Below are 13,279 nucleotides of genomic sequence, written 5' to 3'. Positions count from 1 at the left end.
GAAAGTGTTTTCTATTTGCCTTCATTTTTACCATTTCTGGAGTTCTTTCTTTGCGTAAACCCAAGCTTTTGTCGGTATCATACTCCTTTTGCCTGGAGAACTTTCTTTAATGTTTCTTATAGCACAAGTCTGCTGGGAATGAATTTCCTGGCTTCTGTTTGTCTACAAAATCTGTTTTTGTTTTTTAATTTTGAAAGCTGTTTTCACTGGTTATAGAATTTGGGGTTGACATTTTTTTTTTCTTTCTTAGCTCTTTAAAGATGTAATTCTTATCTCTGTTCCTCTGTATGTAATGTATCTTTTCCCCGGCTGCCTTTAATATTTTCACTTTACCTTTGGTTTTTAGCAGTTTTAATAGAAGGTGTCTAGATTTTTAAAAAAATTATTCTGTTGAGATTCTCTATGTTCTTGGATTTATGATTTCATATCTTTCATTATTTTTAGAAAATGGTCAGCCTATCTGTTTACACATTTATTCTGGTCTGCTATTTCTTCTCCTGGGATTTCAATTATGTGGATGTTAGACTGATATTGTACAGCTCTTGAAGGCTCTCTTCTGTTTGTTTGTTCATTTGTTTTTAATCCTTTATTTCTTTGTGTTTCAGTTTGGGTAATTTCCTATTGACCTATCTTCAAGTTCATTGATCCTTTCTTTCGATGTATGGAGTCTTCTGATGCACTCAGAAAAGCACTTCATGTATGTTTTTTTTTTCATTCTAGTATTTCCACTTCACTCTTTCTTATCGTTTCCACCTCTCTGTAAATTTTCACACTAGGCTCTCAGTACGGCAACCTGCCTATCTTTGAGACACACACTCCCTTCGTCCCCTATGTTCATCATCAGCAAAGGGGTTTCCTTCCATTCCCTCCCTCTGGGTCTCCATGGGTTGGCTGCATCCCTCCACTAAAGGTCTTAGCTCCAGACAGGTGACCCACTCCTTATAACCACTCCCCCGGGCTCCAGTGGTAGCTCCCTCCCTTTGCTCTTTCAAGCCTGTGAGTAGCAAGCCCTCCTTGGTTTGGCACATGGCACATATATTCATAGAATAAATGAATGAATGAAAGTATCTGAAACATCAAGTGTTGAGGGAAGGGAGGGTGACAAGCATGGAATTAGAAGTTAAATTAGGGCCACTTGGTAAAAGGCCTTAAATGCCTCAGAGCTCTCAGCTGGCAGGCTGAATTGTCTAACTAGAAATAACCAAATGGACCGGAGACCAGAGCTAATTGCTACAAGTGGGTGCTGTGCAGAGGACTCCATCAGCTGCTAGGTGCTGAGTTCCCACCTGGGTGGACAAGGCCCTGTCTGCTCTGCCATCCTGGTGGCCTCTTGCTGCTGGCTTTATTTTTGGCACAGAAGAAAGACGTGGAGTGGTCCCCGCCTTGTGCCTCATTGCCTAGGTGACTTTGAGGAAGCACAGACCCTCCGTGGGCCTCACTTTCTACATGTACAAAGTAGAGCTGGGATTAGAGGTATAAGAGAAAGAATTCACACTAAGGGCCTACTCTGAGTTGTCCTAATATTAATACTTACTAAAGAGCTAGCATTTTTGAGTGCCAACTGTGAAGTAAGAGATCCATATGTATTGTTTCATTGAATTCTCAAGACAACACTACAAGGTAGGTGCTATTGGTATTGCTAATTCACACATATGAACACTGACATTTTACATAATCCTCACAACCCCCCCAACGCAGTTGCAGGTGTCACCACAGCTCTGAGCGGTGCAGGGACCTGCCTGAGATCTCACAGCCCTCAGGAAGCAGAATGAAGGTTCCGTTTGGGCCTTTCTTATTCCAGAGCCCCTACATCACACTCTCCATTCCATGATTATAATTGGCTTCCTTTCTTGAACAGTTCATGAAATTCTCAGGCTCAGGAATTCTGTGTCCTCAGTATGGAAGACAGAGTCTGGCCCAGAGAAGATGAGAGGGAAATTTTGATGAAAGACACAGAAGAGGGAAAGGGAGGGAGAGGAGGAGAGGGAGTTGGGGGGGGGAGGGGAGAGGAAGAGAGAGTCAGCAAGCACCAGCCTTGAGGAGGCGCTCCCTCCGGTGGTCATTCTGAGGAGCTGCATGCAGGACGGACTTCCCTTCTAGGGCAGGGCTCGGCTGGCCAGTGCTCTGGAGAAGCCTGGAGAATCGGCAAAGCTCTGAGGGGGACTAACTCATCGAGATGGCTAAGGGACCTATTTCTGCTGGCTTCGGCTGGAGAAGAGCTAAGTCTGTCTCTTGTCCGGTCTTGTCAGAACGGAGAAATCGGGGCCATCCTGGGGCTTTGTCATCTGTTGAGCCCCTCCTTGTGTGTCCGGGGCTTTGGGGTATGGTCCTATGAGGAAGAATTATCATCTCATTTTACAGAGGAAGAAGCAAACCCAGGGAAGCTGAAACAGACTTCTCCAGCTCACCACACTAACATGACCTTGTTCAGCTGGTTTGGTTTTTGTTGGTTTTTGTTGGCTTTAAGACCATTATGGACCCACGTGGGTCCCGGCCCTCTTCTCCCTTCATTCATACTCTCCCTGGGTGACCTGGCTCATGACATGGCTGCCACTTCCACCTGTATCTCTCTTCTGGGCTCCAGAGTGTCAGCCTGACGTCCGTGCTCACATATCCCAAAGGCCTCTCATACCTGGCACGTTCAAGAGTGGACTCCTGGGTCTCTTGCCCCGCCCCCCCCCACCCCCCATACCGTATCCCTTAGCCTCTGCCAGTCTCCCCCTGCACAGAAAACGGCACATCATCTGCCCAGTTGTTTGAGGCAGAAACCCAGGAGACCTTGTAGATTCCTCCCTTATCTATGCCCTCCCTTCAACTCATCAGCAACTCCTGTCACATCTAGTTCCAAAACGCATCTCCCTTACCTGTCCCACGTCCATTCTCCGTCTCCCAGACCATCATCTGCAGGCACTACTACGGTAGCCACTGTACTGATGTTCCTCCTCCTCTTACTGTTTTCTTCACTCAGCAAATGGTTGGCAGGTGCTCCTGTTCTGTTTATCAGCCACTGCTCTGCTCACTGGGAGCAAGACTTAGCCTCTGGCCTCTTGTAGTCAAATCTTCAAACAGTGTTGTTATTGTGTTTATTATGCAAATTCCATGCATAACACCTACATGATACTTTCGAAACTCTTCACCATGACCCACAAGTACCTGTGTGATCTGGTCTTTCTGGTAGCTTCCCCTGCCAAACTTCTCCTCTTCTCCATCCGTGTGCCTGTGATTTAGCCATACTACTCTCCTTTCGTTCTTTCACTTCCTTAAATATGCCATCCCCTCCCACCTGGGGGCCTCTATTCACACTGTCCCTTCTGCCTGGAATGTCCACTCCCCAGCCTTTGTATTGTTGTCTCCTCTTGGTTTAAATAACACCTTCTCTGACACCCCAGGAAGTAGCCTGGTCTATGCAGCACTGCCCAAACTGTGTTCTGAGATAACGTGGCTATCTCAGAAAAGCTTCGTGATGAGTTGAATTTGGAGAGTCAGAGTACACAACATGATAAAGGCTCTGAGAAGTCCTGCTGTGAGTTTTGCTCTGAGAAGAGCCCATTTAGCTGTGTTCAACCCCGGTAGTCCCCACCCCTGTTTGCCTAATTGTGGGAATACAATTTAATTAGAAAGTAAGCAATCTCTGAGCTCAGGGGCAGTGGCCAGATTCCACACGGGACTTGCAGTGGAGTCAGCCAGGGGTAGGAACTGAAAGCCTGGGTCTTGGATCAGACAGGCTCCCAGGGTCTAAGTGTGGCTCTCTGTGCCCTGGTGATGACGTATGTTTTGGGCACCTACAGGCTGAATTAATGGCCCCCAAAGATGACCACATTGTCAGCACCAGAAACTGTGAACGTGGCAAAAAGGGCTATTCAGGTGTGATTATTGAAGAGTTTGTGATTATCCTGGATTGTTCTGTATTATGTAAGTGGGCCCGAAATGATCACAGAGGTCCTTATATGAGGGACGCAGGGGTGAGAGTCACAGGAGGAGAGGTGATGATTGAGGCACAGGCTAGAGTGAACCTGGAACATGGAGGGAGGTTCATGAGCCCCAGGACACAGACAGCCACAAGGAGCTGAAAAAGCAAGCTAGCAGATCGCCCCTCGGGCCTCAGAAGGAGCGAATCTTGTCGATCAATGCCCTGCTGTTAGCCCAGTGAGACTAATTTCAGACTTCTGACCTCCAGAGCTGTGAGAGAATACACTTGTGTCGTTTTAAGCCACAAAATTTGTGGTCATTTGCTCCAGTAGTGTTAGAAAATTAACACAGCCCCTTGTCGGGGTTGAGTAAGTCTTGGTTCTGAACCCTTTCTTTTCTCTTACTCCCTTGAACAGCCACAACAAAACCCTCAGCTAATAATCTGGGCTCCATGAGCTAGCCTGCTCCTCTCTCTGCTAGAGTGCCTTCCATATGTACTCCCCCCTCTCAGACTTCCAGACTCAGTTCAGATGTCACTTCCACCAGGGGGCCTGCTACGGCCCCTCCCACACCCATCAGGCTGAAGCAGAGACCCACAGCACTCGCGATGGGGACCCTGCCACCACACAGCTCAGCTTCCTTCATTCACGCCTCATTCTCTGCCAGACTGTGAACATCAGCAGAGGCTTTGTGCATGGAATGAATGGGTGGTGTGTTAGGAGAAAGCCCAAGGTGAAAGGTCCTCTGGTGAAATAAACATGCTCTGTCTGGGTGGGTGCCCTCATCTGCGCCTTCACTTGGGGCAGTGACACGTGAAGCCAGCGTGTCACTTTGCACCCTGGATGGTTTCCTGTGGACATACCACACGCCCCTTCAAGCTTAGTAAGTTTGCATGATGTGAACTGCCATCAGCATCTACCAAACACTTGCTCCTCCCGCATTCCCTGGCTAGCACTGGCACCACCGCCAACCCCTCCGGGACTCTGGAGTTACCAGAACTCTTCCTTCTCCTTCTTTCCGCATCCGGTTATTCCGGAAGTCTTGCCATTTCTACCTTAGGCACATCTCCCAAGTCCATCTTCTTCCCTCTGTCTCCACTGCCCCCGGTGCAGCCCAGACTCCCATCACCTCTTCACTGGACCCAGCAGCGGCCTCCTCCCTGGTCTCTATGATTCCAGGAGGGCCCCAGCCAGCCGCTTCTCCACACACACACACACACACACACACACACACACACACACACACAGCCGCCACCAGAGGGCGCTGTTAGAACCCATGTTGAGCGCGTTGCTTACCCGCTCCGGAAGAGCAGATACATACGGGTGTTTGGGGCCGCTATGTGCTGCCCATCAGCTGTCCTTCTCCAGTATTTCCTAAGAGACCACAGATGCTGATGGGAGATGCCGCCCCCCCCCGCCCCCATCTACGTCCCTGCCTACTGGATCGTGATCCCCAGTTCCGCCAAGAGACCAGCTGCAGCTTCCCTCCTCTGTGGCCAGCCCTGTGACCCAAAGGGACCCTGCCCTGTAGGGCCGGCAGAGTCCTTCTAAGGCATTCAGCGAGTAGAGACCCATTCTCATCACGGCAAGCATAGTAAACTTCTCTTGCATCAAATGCCATTTACTGCCATAAATGTTTTGAAAAGGATTTTTGTAATTTCGAGTTTGGTGAAGAGCAAGTCACTCCTTTTGTTTTGTAACTTGAACTTAACTATACTTATTATGACGAAACAAGAATTGGTTTGGGTCGCCCATGACTAGTTGGCATTAATACTGTACTTGCAGACATTTTAATGAAACATTTGTTCATTCTGACGTTGCTGTTTTTCTGCTCACGTTTTGGAGCCAGTGTAGTTTTCTTCCCAGGGCTTAACTATTCTATATTTGTGTAAGCTCTTAAAAAGCTCATGGGTCCCAAGCCATGAAGCCATGAGACCATTAAAATATCCTTGGCTCTCTGCAAAGAGAGGGCTGAGTTCACAGCAGAGCTGGGTGGCTGGGGTCCGGGGGCTTCCAGCAGCTCACATACACGGGCATCAAGGCCACCCCTATTTTGCCAAAGAGTGACAACAAGAAGAGACTTTGAGGGAGGAGGAGGTCAGGAAATTCTGAGCAATCCCCCTGCCCCCATGGCCACCTCCACGTTGCACCCTCCTGCCCACCTTGCCCTCACTCTGTAAGTTCTGGCTCAGATCTAGCTCTCTTGAAGTTTGGCTCCTTGAAGGTCTTAAGGCCCTGAGCTAAGTGGCAAGAGATCAGAGCTGTTGGTTCTCCCACAGCTCAGTCCCCTTTTCATTTCCCCAGAGTTCCAACCTCATAGGGCTGTATCATGAGGAGTGGAGGCTTTGGGGTCAGAAAGGCGTGGGTTCATATGTTGGCTCCATCTTGAATTAGTTCCATGATTGGGGGCAAGTCACTCGTTTCCTCATCTGCAAAATGAGTTGAATGGTACTAACTCATGGGCTATTGTGAGGATCAAACATGAAGCCACTAGCATAATGCTTGGCAGTCTGTAGGCACTTGATAGAGAGGAGTTGCCTTCTCTCCAGCCATTTCTGAACCCACAATCTCACCAGTCATGGAGTTTGGCCACCCATGTCCTGGCTTCCTTCCCGACCTTGACACCAGGGCATCAGGATGCCAATCCTATAGGAGAAAGGGGATGGGAGGTCTATTTACCACATAGCTGGTAGATATTGGGCACAGTTCTGGGGACTTTAAGCAGGTGCCACTATCACCCTTGAAGGCCTGCTTGACAGAAATATTTATATTTTCCTGCCAGGTTCTGTTTTCCCTTACCCACCTGGGGTGCTCCGCCACTCCAGAGGGGTGGAAGGCAGAATGTGTAATCCTCTCCACCAAATTCCAAGCCACAGTCCCCCATCTTCACCAAGAGAATATTGATTCTAACTAAACACCACTTCCCCTAACCATTGCACTTGACCCTACTATTTAAGCACAGCAGGAAGGCATGTCTTTTAAAATAGAAAAAAAAGAAAGGTAGGTACTTAATTTCAGCGGTCATCATGAAAGATTTTGAGTCAGCAAATCCAGCAAATGGAGTGTGGCTAATGCCTTTTCCTTACAGAAAGCAGATGGCTGGTATCCAGCCTCCATCAAAACGGCAGTCAGCCTGTAAAAGATGGCAGCACAAACTTGGCCCGCTTCCACCCTCCACCGAAACTTCGTGTGGCTTCTTCAATTCCGGGGGCAATGTCTCAAGAAATCGAAGTCAGATACTGCTCCACAAACAAGAAGTAAGTTTTCTAAACTGTCTTCCAGTTACCGCCATCCCCACCCCCACCCCCATCACCACCATTCAGCCATTATCCATGCGTGCCTACTATGTATCTGGCGGGATCTACTCTGCGTGGCTTTGGGGTTGGCATCTATTTTCCAGGGAGAAAATTGAGGCTCAGAGAGGATAAATCATTTCTCCAAAATTACCCACTTGGTGAGAAGCAGGGCTGGGATTCAAAGTGTGGTCACTCGGACTCTAAAGCCTAACTTCATTCTACTATGATATAATTTCTCTCCTTTTTCTCCCTTTACCACCCTGACACACCTCTTCCTTTGCTTGTCAGCTCTTGTCACCTCCTCCTCTCCAATCGTCCCTAATTTTTGGCATGCCCTCAAGATTAAATTGTTCACTTTCACTCACAAGGTACACTTGTGGCTACCTCATAGCAGTGCTTACTACAGTCTGTTATTACTTTATGTCCACTACTCTCCCAATTCCCTCCAGACTTACACTCTTTGAGGACAGACACTGTCCATTGGTCACGTATCCCTGGAACCCAGGGTTTGGCTCATGGTTCACTCAAAAGTCTGTGATCTAAATCCATGAATGAATAAATGGATTCATAGATGGGTGGATGAAGAGACATGTACATTAGTGGATGAGTGATTGAGTACATTAACAGATGGTTAAGGAAAACTCAAATCTACACTTATAACCCTTCCCAGTTCACTCCATTCTTATATCTCCAGATGCCTATCGAAACTTTCCACTTGGCTCCTTTGTTATCACCTAAAATGAAACGTGTACAAACCTAATCTCCACCCTAGCCGATTCCTTATCTATTTTCTGACAATAGTACTGCTATTCTTCCCAGGGTTGCCATCACTGGTCCTCTGATTGATTCATTCAGTCAACAATATTTTTTACATGTGTGCATGTGTGTGTATGTGTGTGTGTGTGTTTGACTGTCTGCTATGCACTATGAATAAGACAGGCAAGGTTCCGAGAGAACTCAAAGGAGCTCAGAGTCAACAGTGGGGTGGAAGATAGCATAGCAGACAATAGGCAAGTAAAAAAGTTAACAGGACAATTACAGAGCATAATGAGTGATACAGTAAGGAAACATAGAATGATGAAAGGGAACTAAGGGACCTCACTCTAAATAGGATGGGAGGGAGGGCTTGCTCGAAGCAAGGCCTGAAGGATGAGAATAAGCCATTCAATATAACAGTTGAATGAGCATTCCAGGCAGAGGAATCAGCAAGTGCAAAGCTTTCTGGGCTGGAACAATCCTGGGGTGTTTCAGGAACAGAAAGGGGCCAGATGTGGCTGGAGTGCAGTGAACAGCAGGAGACTGTAGACAGGAAGTGTTAACAGACCTGAACCAGGTCGTGCAGGGTCTTGAAGGCCAGTAAGGAATCAGATTTTATTCCAAGAGCAATGGGAAGCCATTGAAACATCTCAAGCAGGGGAATGACATGACCCCCCCTGGCATGCAGGCAAAGAGCTCCCCCACCCCAGGTGCAAGTGATTCACAGGTGTGTTATCTCGAGTCATTAGGAAAGGGTTAACTCCAATTCCATTTAAACTGTTACCTCGCACAGAAAGGGAAAACATCCAAATGCTTTCTGTAAAGTCATCATAGCATCGGTGGCCATCCTGACCAAAAGGCACAGCAAAAAGGAAACAAACCAAGCTTATTTGTAAGTACTAATACAAAACAATCTTTAAAATTTTAGTGAATAGAATAATGAAGCACTTTAAAAGAACAACACACTGCAACCAAATTAACCTTATACCAAAAAGGCAAGAATGGTTTAATAGTAATGAGCTATATTATAGGGGCGCCTGGGTGGCTCAGTTGGTTGAGCATCTGACTTTGGCTCCAGTGGTAATCTCGCAGTTCATGAGTTCGAGCTCCATATCAGGCTCACTGCTGTCAGCATGGAACCCCCGTTGGATCCTCTGTCCCCCCCTTTCTCTGTGCCTCTCTTTCTCTCTCTCAAAAAAAGCTATATTATAATTACATAGGTTGAGAGATCAAAGTGGCAAAGACATGATCATCTCTGAAGAGACTGAGAAGATATTTGACAAATTCACCATATATTCTTGATGTTTGAAAAATTTCTTAGTAAAATTGGAGCAAATGGATAGTTCCTAAATATTTTGTGCCAAAAACCAACATCATACTTAATGGTGAGATATTGGAAACATTCCCATTAAAGTCAGGAACGATAATTCTAGAGATGCATTAGGAACCATTGGATAAGAGGAAGAAATGAGAGATATAAATAAGAAAGAAAGACAAAAATTGTCATTTTTGTGACCAATAAATTCAAGATCATCTACAAACTATTATAACTAATTAGAAAGTTTAGTATGGTTGATAAATAGAGATCGATACATGCAAAAATTCGACCATCGTGTTGTGTATCATTATAATAAAAGATGTAATTTTAAAATATGTCAGTTCAGAGAAGTACATGAAAAGATGTTCAACATCCCTAGACATTAGGGTAATGCTAAATTAAAACCATGATGAGATATCACTACACGCATATTAGAATGGCTAAAATAAAAAAGAAATGATAATACCAAACACTGGCAAGGAAGTAAGGAGCCGGGTCTTTTATCCACTGCTGGTAGGAAAGCAAAATGGTGGAGCTGTTCTGGAAAATAGAGAGCAGTTTCTTTTCTTTTTTTTTTTTCAACATTTATTTATTTTTGGGACAGAGAGAGACAGAGCATGAACGGGGGAGGGGCAGAGAGAGAGGGAGACACAGAATCGGAAACAGGCTCCAGACTCTGAGCCATCAGCCCAGAGCCTGACGCGGGGCTCGAACTCACGGACCGCGAGATCGTGACCTGGCTGAAGTCGGACGCTCAACCGACTGCGCCACCCAGGCGCCCCGAGAGCAGTTTCTTAAAAAGTTACATATACCCTTACCATACAATCTGTAAATGACTCCCGAGAAGCGAAAATGTATTCACAGAACTAGTACGTGCATGTTCATACCAGCTTTATTTGTAAAGTCCCCAAATTGGAAACAACCCAGATGTCCTTCCATGGGTGAATGGTTAAACAAAATGTGGCTTATCTATACAATGGAATAATACTCAGCAATAAGAAGGAACAAACTGTTGACGTGTGTAATAATTTGGGTGCATCTTAAAGGAATTATGCTGAGAGGAAAAGGTTCCACACTCTATGATTACATCTGTATGACCTTCAGAAATATCAAAAGCTTAGAGATGGAGACCAGAGTAGTGGTTGCCAAGGAAACCAGGGAAATCAGGCAAGGGTGTGATGATGAAGAGGTAACAAGAGAGAGAGAGATCCTTGGGGGCACCTGGGCGACTCAGTCGGTTAAGCATCTGACTTCGGCTCAGGTCATGATCTCGTGGTTCGTGAGTTGGAGCCCCACGTGGGGCTCTATGCTAACAGCCTGTTTCAGATTCGGTGTCTCCCTCTCTTTCTGCCCCTCCCCCACTCGCACTCTGTCTCTCTCGCAAAAAATAAAGAAACGTTTGACAAAAAAAAGAGAGAGAGACAGATCCTTTGTGGTGATAGTACAGTCCTATATCTTAATTGCAGTGGTGTTTATACAAATCTAAATATGTGATAAAATGTCACAGGACTATCCATGAAGGCATAGTGAAACAGGAGTGTGTGCCAACACCGGTGAAATCCAAATAAGGTCTGCATTCTAGTTAATTGTACAATATTAAAGTACAATTGCTTGTTTTGATCATGTACTGTAGTTATTTGAGATGTGGCCACTGGGAGAAGCTAGGTGATGGCCACAGAGGCCTCCTGGCAGTACTTTTGCAACTTCTTGTAAGTTTATAATTATTTAGAAATAAAAAGGAAAAGAAAATGCCATTTCCAGTTACAACAAAAGCCATTACCCAAGAACATACAAGAACAGAGAGCTTTGCCATCTTTACGAGCCAGTAAATCTCAAAATCCACAAGATGGAAATTCTTCTTAAATACTAAATAAATTCAATACAACTCCATAAAACATTCCAAAAGGCTTTTTTGCTTCAGAAAAGTTTTCAAAGAATTTGACAAGCTGATTCAAAGATTAATACAGAAGGATGAAAGGCAAAACTTCCAACGGAATGTAAGCTCCATGACAATAGAGATGTTTATCTATTTTGTTCAACTCCATACCCTGGAGCGGTGCCTGGCACCTAGTAGGTGCTCAAAAAATCTTTGCGAACAAATAGATGACAGCCTGGAATAAGAGGAAGAGAAGGAAAGATTTACCCTACCAGCTATTAAGACTTACAATGATTTGAGACTATAATATTGGCATAGGGGTAAATAAACAGATAAATCAAAAATAGAATATAACGTTTAGGAACATACTTATGAAAACTTGTCATATAGAGGAAGCAGGATCAGTCAGTGAGGAAAAGATAAACCTCAAATGTGCTTAAAAAAATAACTCCATTTGTGGTAAGCACAGCATAGCATATAGAGATGCTGAACTTCAATGCTGAGCACCTACAAAACTAATGTTACATTGTGTGTCAACTTTACTCATGCAAATTAAAAAAAAAAAAAAGGATCGGGTGTTTATTTTTTTTTAATTTTTTTAACGTTTTTATTTATTTTTGAGACAGAGAGAGACAGAGCATGAATGGGGGGAGGGGCAGAGAGAGAGGGAGACACAGAATCTGAAACAGGCTCCAGGCTCTGAGCTGTCAGCACACAGCCCGACGCGGGGCTCGAACTTATGGACCGTGAGATCATGACCTGAGCCGAAGTCGGAGGCTTAACCGACCAAGCTACCCAGGCGCCCCTGGGATCGGGTGTTTATATGGAAAAACAAAACAAAACTAGGTCCTTTTCTGTATTGAGATTTGCATTCTGCTATAAGTCACATGAAAGCGGCCTAATCAAAAATGGATTTGTCTTTTTTCACAACAAGAATTCTAAATGTATACAGAAGAAAAAAATTATAAAACTTAAAAATCAACAACAAAGTCCAGAGGCAGACGGGCGCAGCAGCCCCACAACGTCATTAATGGTCTAAGTTCTTTCTGTCTGTCCCTCCACCATCTTTAGCTTGCAGCTTCTGTCTTTAAGATTGTCACCTCATGTTGGCATAAGGGTGATTAACCTCTAGCCTTTCTATTTTTCAGAAAAGAAGTAGGAGAAGGAAAGAAAGGAGGTGGAAGGGAAAAGACCCTTAAGTCAATGTTTTCGTAGAAATCGCCAAGGCTCTTCTGCTTACACCTCATTGGGCAGAGCCATGTCACCTGACCTCTTCTGGCTACAAGGGAGTCCAGAAAGGTGAGGAAGTATCCTGTGGACCTGAATTGAAATATCCTGGGAGTATTTTTTTTAATGTTTATTTATTTATCTTTGATAGAGAAAGAGAGAGAGAACACAAGTAGAGGAGGGGCAGAGAGAGAGAGAGAGAGAGAGAGACAGAATCTGAAGCAGGATCCAGGCCTCGAACAGTCAGCACAGAGTAGGGCAGAAGGCTAGTGTGCCACACAACTTTGCATCATACGCAAAAGGTGGATTGAAAATCTAGAGACAAAAACTTTTCAAAGGTGATATAGGAGAATATCCTTATAACTGACATCAGAGTAGGGAAGAGGGTTTTTTTTCATCCTTTTAAAAAAATTTTTTATTTAAATCCAAGTCAGTTAACATACAGTGTAATAATGGTTTCAGGAGTAGAAGTCAGGGATTCATCACTTACATATAACACCAAGGGCTCATCTCAACAAGTGCCCTCCTTCATGCCCATCCCCCCACACAACACCCCTCCAGCACCTCTCAGTTTGTTCTCTGTATTTAAGAGTCTCTTACGGTTTGCCTCCCTCTCTGCTTTTACCTTATTTGTCCTTCCCTTTCCTGATGTTCATCTGTTTTGTTTCTTAAATTCCACATATGAGTGAAATCATATGGTATCTTTCTTTCTCTGACTGACTTCTTTCGCTTAGCATAATACATTCTAGTTCCATCCACCTTGTTACAAATGGCAAGATTTCATTCTTTTTGATTGCCGAGTAATAGTCCATTGTGTAATCCATGCCATATATATGTGCCACAGTTTCTTTATCCATTTGTTAGTCAAAGGACATTAGAGCTGTTTCCATAATTTGGC

At 44.9% G+C, this 13,279-nt stretch overlaps 1 long non-coding RNA gene across 1 annotated transcript in view; it reads left to right on the top strand.

Moving 5' to 3' along the window:
* Positions 1-7,157, top strand: part of LOC147576761 (uncharacterized) — a 65,424-nt gene extending 58,267 nt beyond the window's left edge. The window contains exon 6 of the long non-coding RNA XR_015241095.1: positions 6,997-7,157. This is a non-coding gene — a long non-coding RNA (uncharacterized LOC147576761). The remainder of the gene's footprint in view (positions 1-6,996) is intronic.
* Positions 7,158-13,279: the final 6,122 nt, after the last annotated feature.

Source organism: Puma concolor, chromosome D1, assembly GCF_028749965.1.
Source record: "Puma concolor isolate L17-30 chromosome D1, mPumCon1.1.hap2, whole genome shotgun sequence".
NCBI classification, from domain to species: domain Eukaryota; kingdom Metazoa; phylum Chordata; class Mammalia; order Carnivora; family Felidae; genus Puma; species Puma concolor.
Note: the sequence above shows the minus strand (reverse complement) of the source record. Positions and strands in the feature narration are given on the sequence as shown.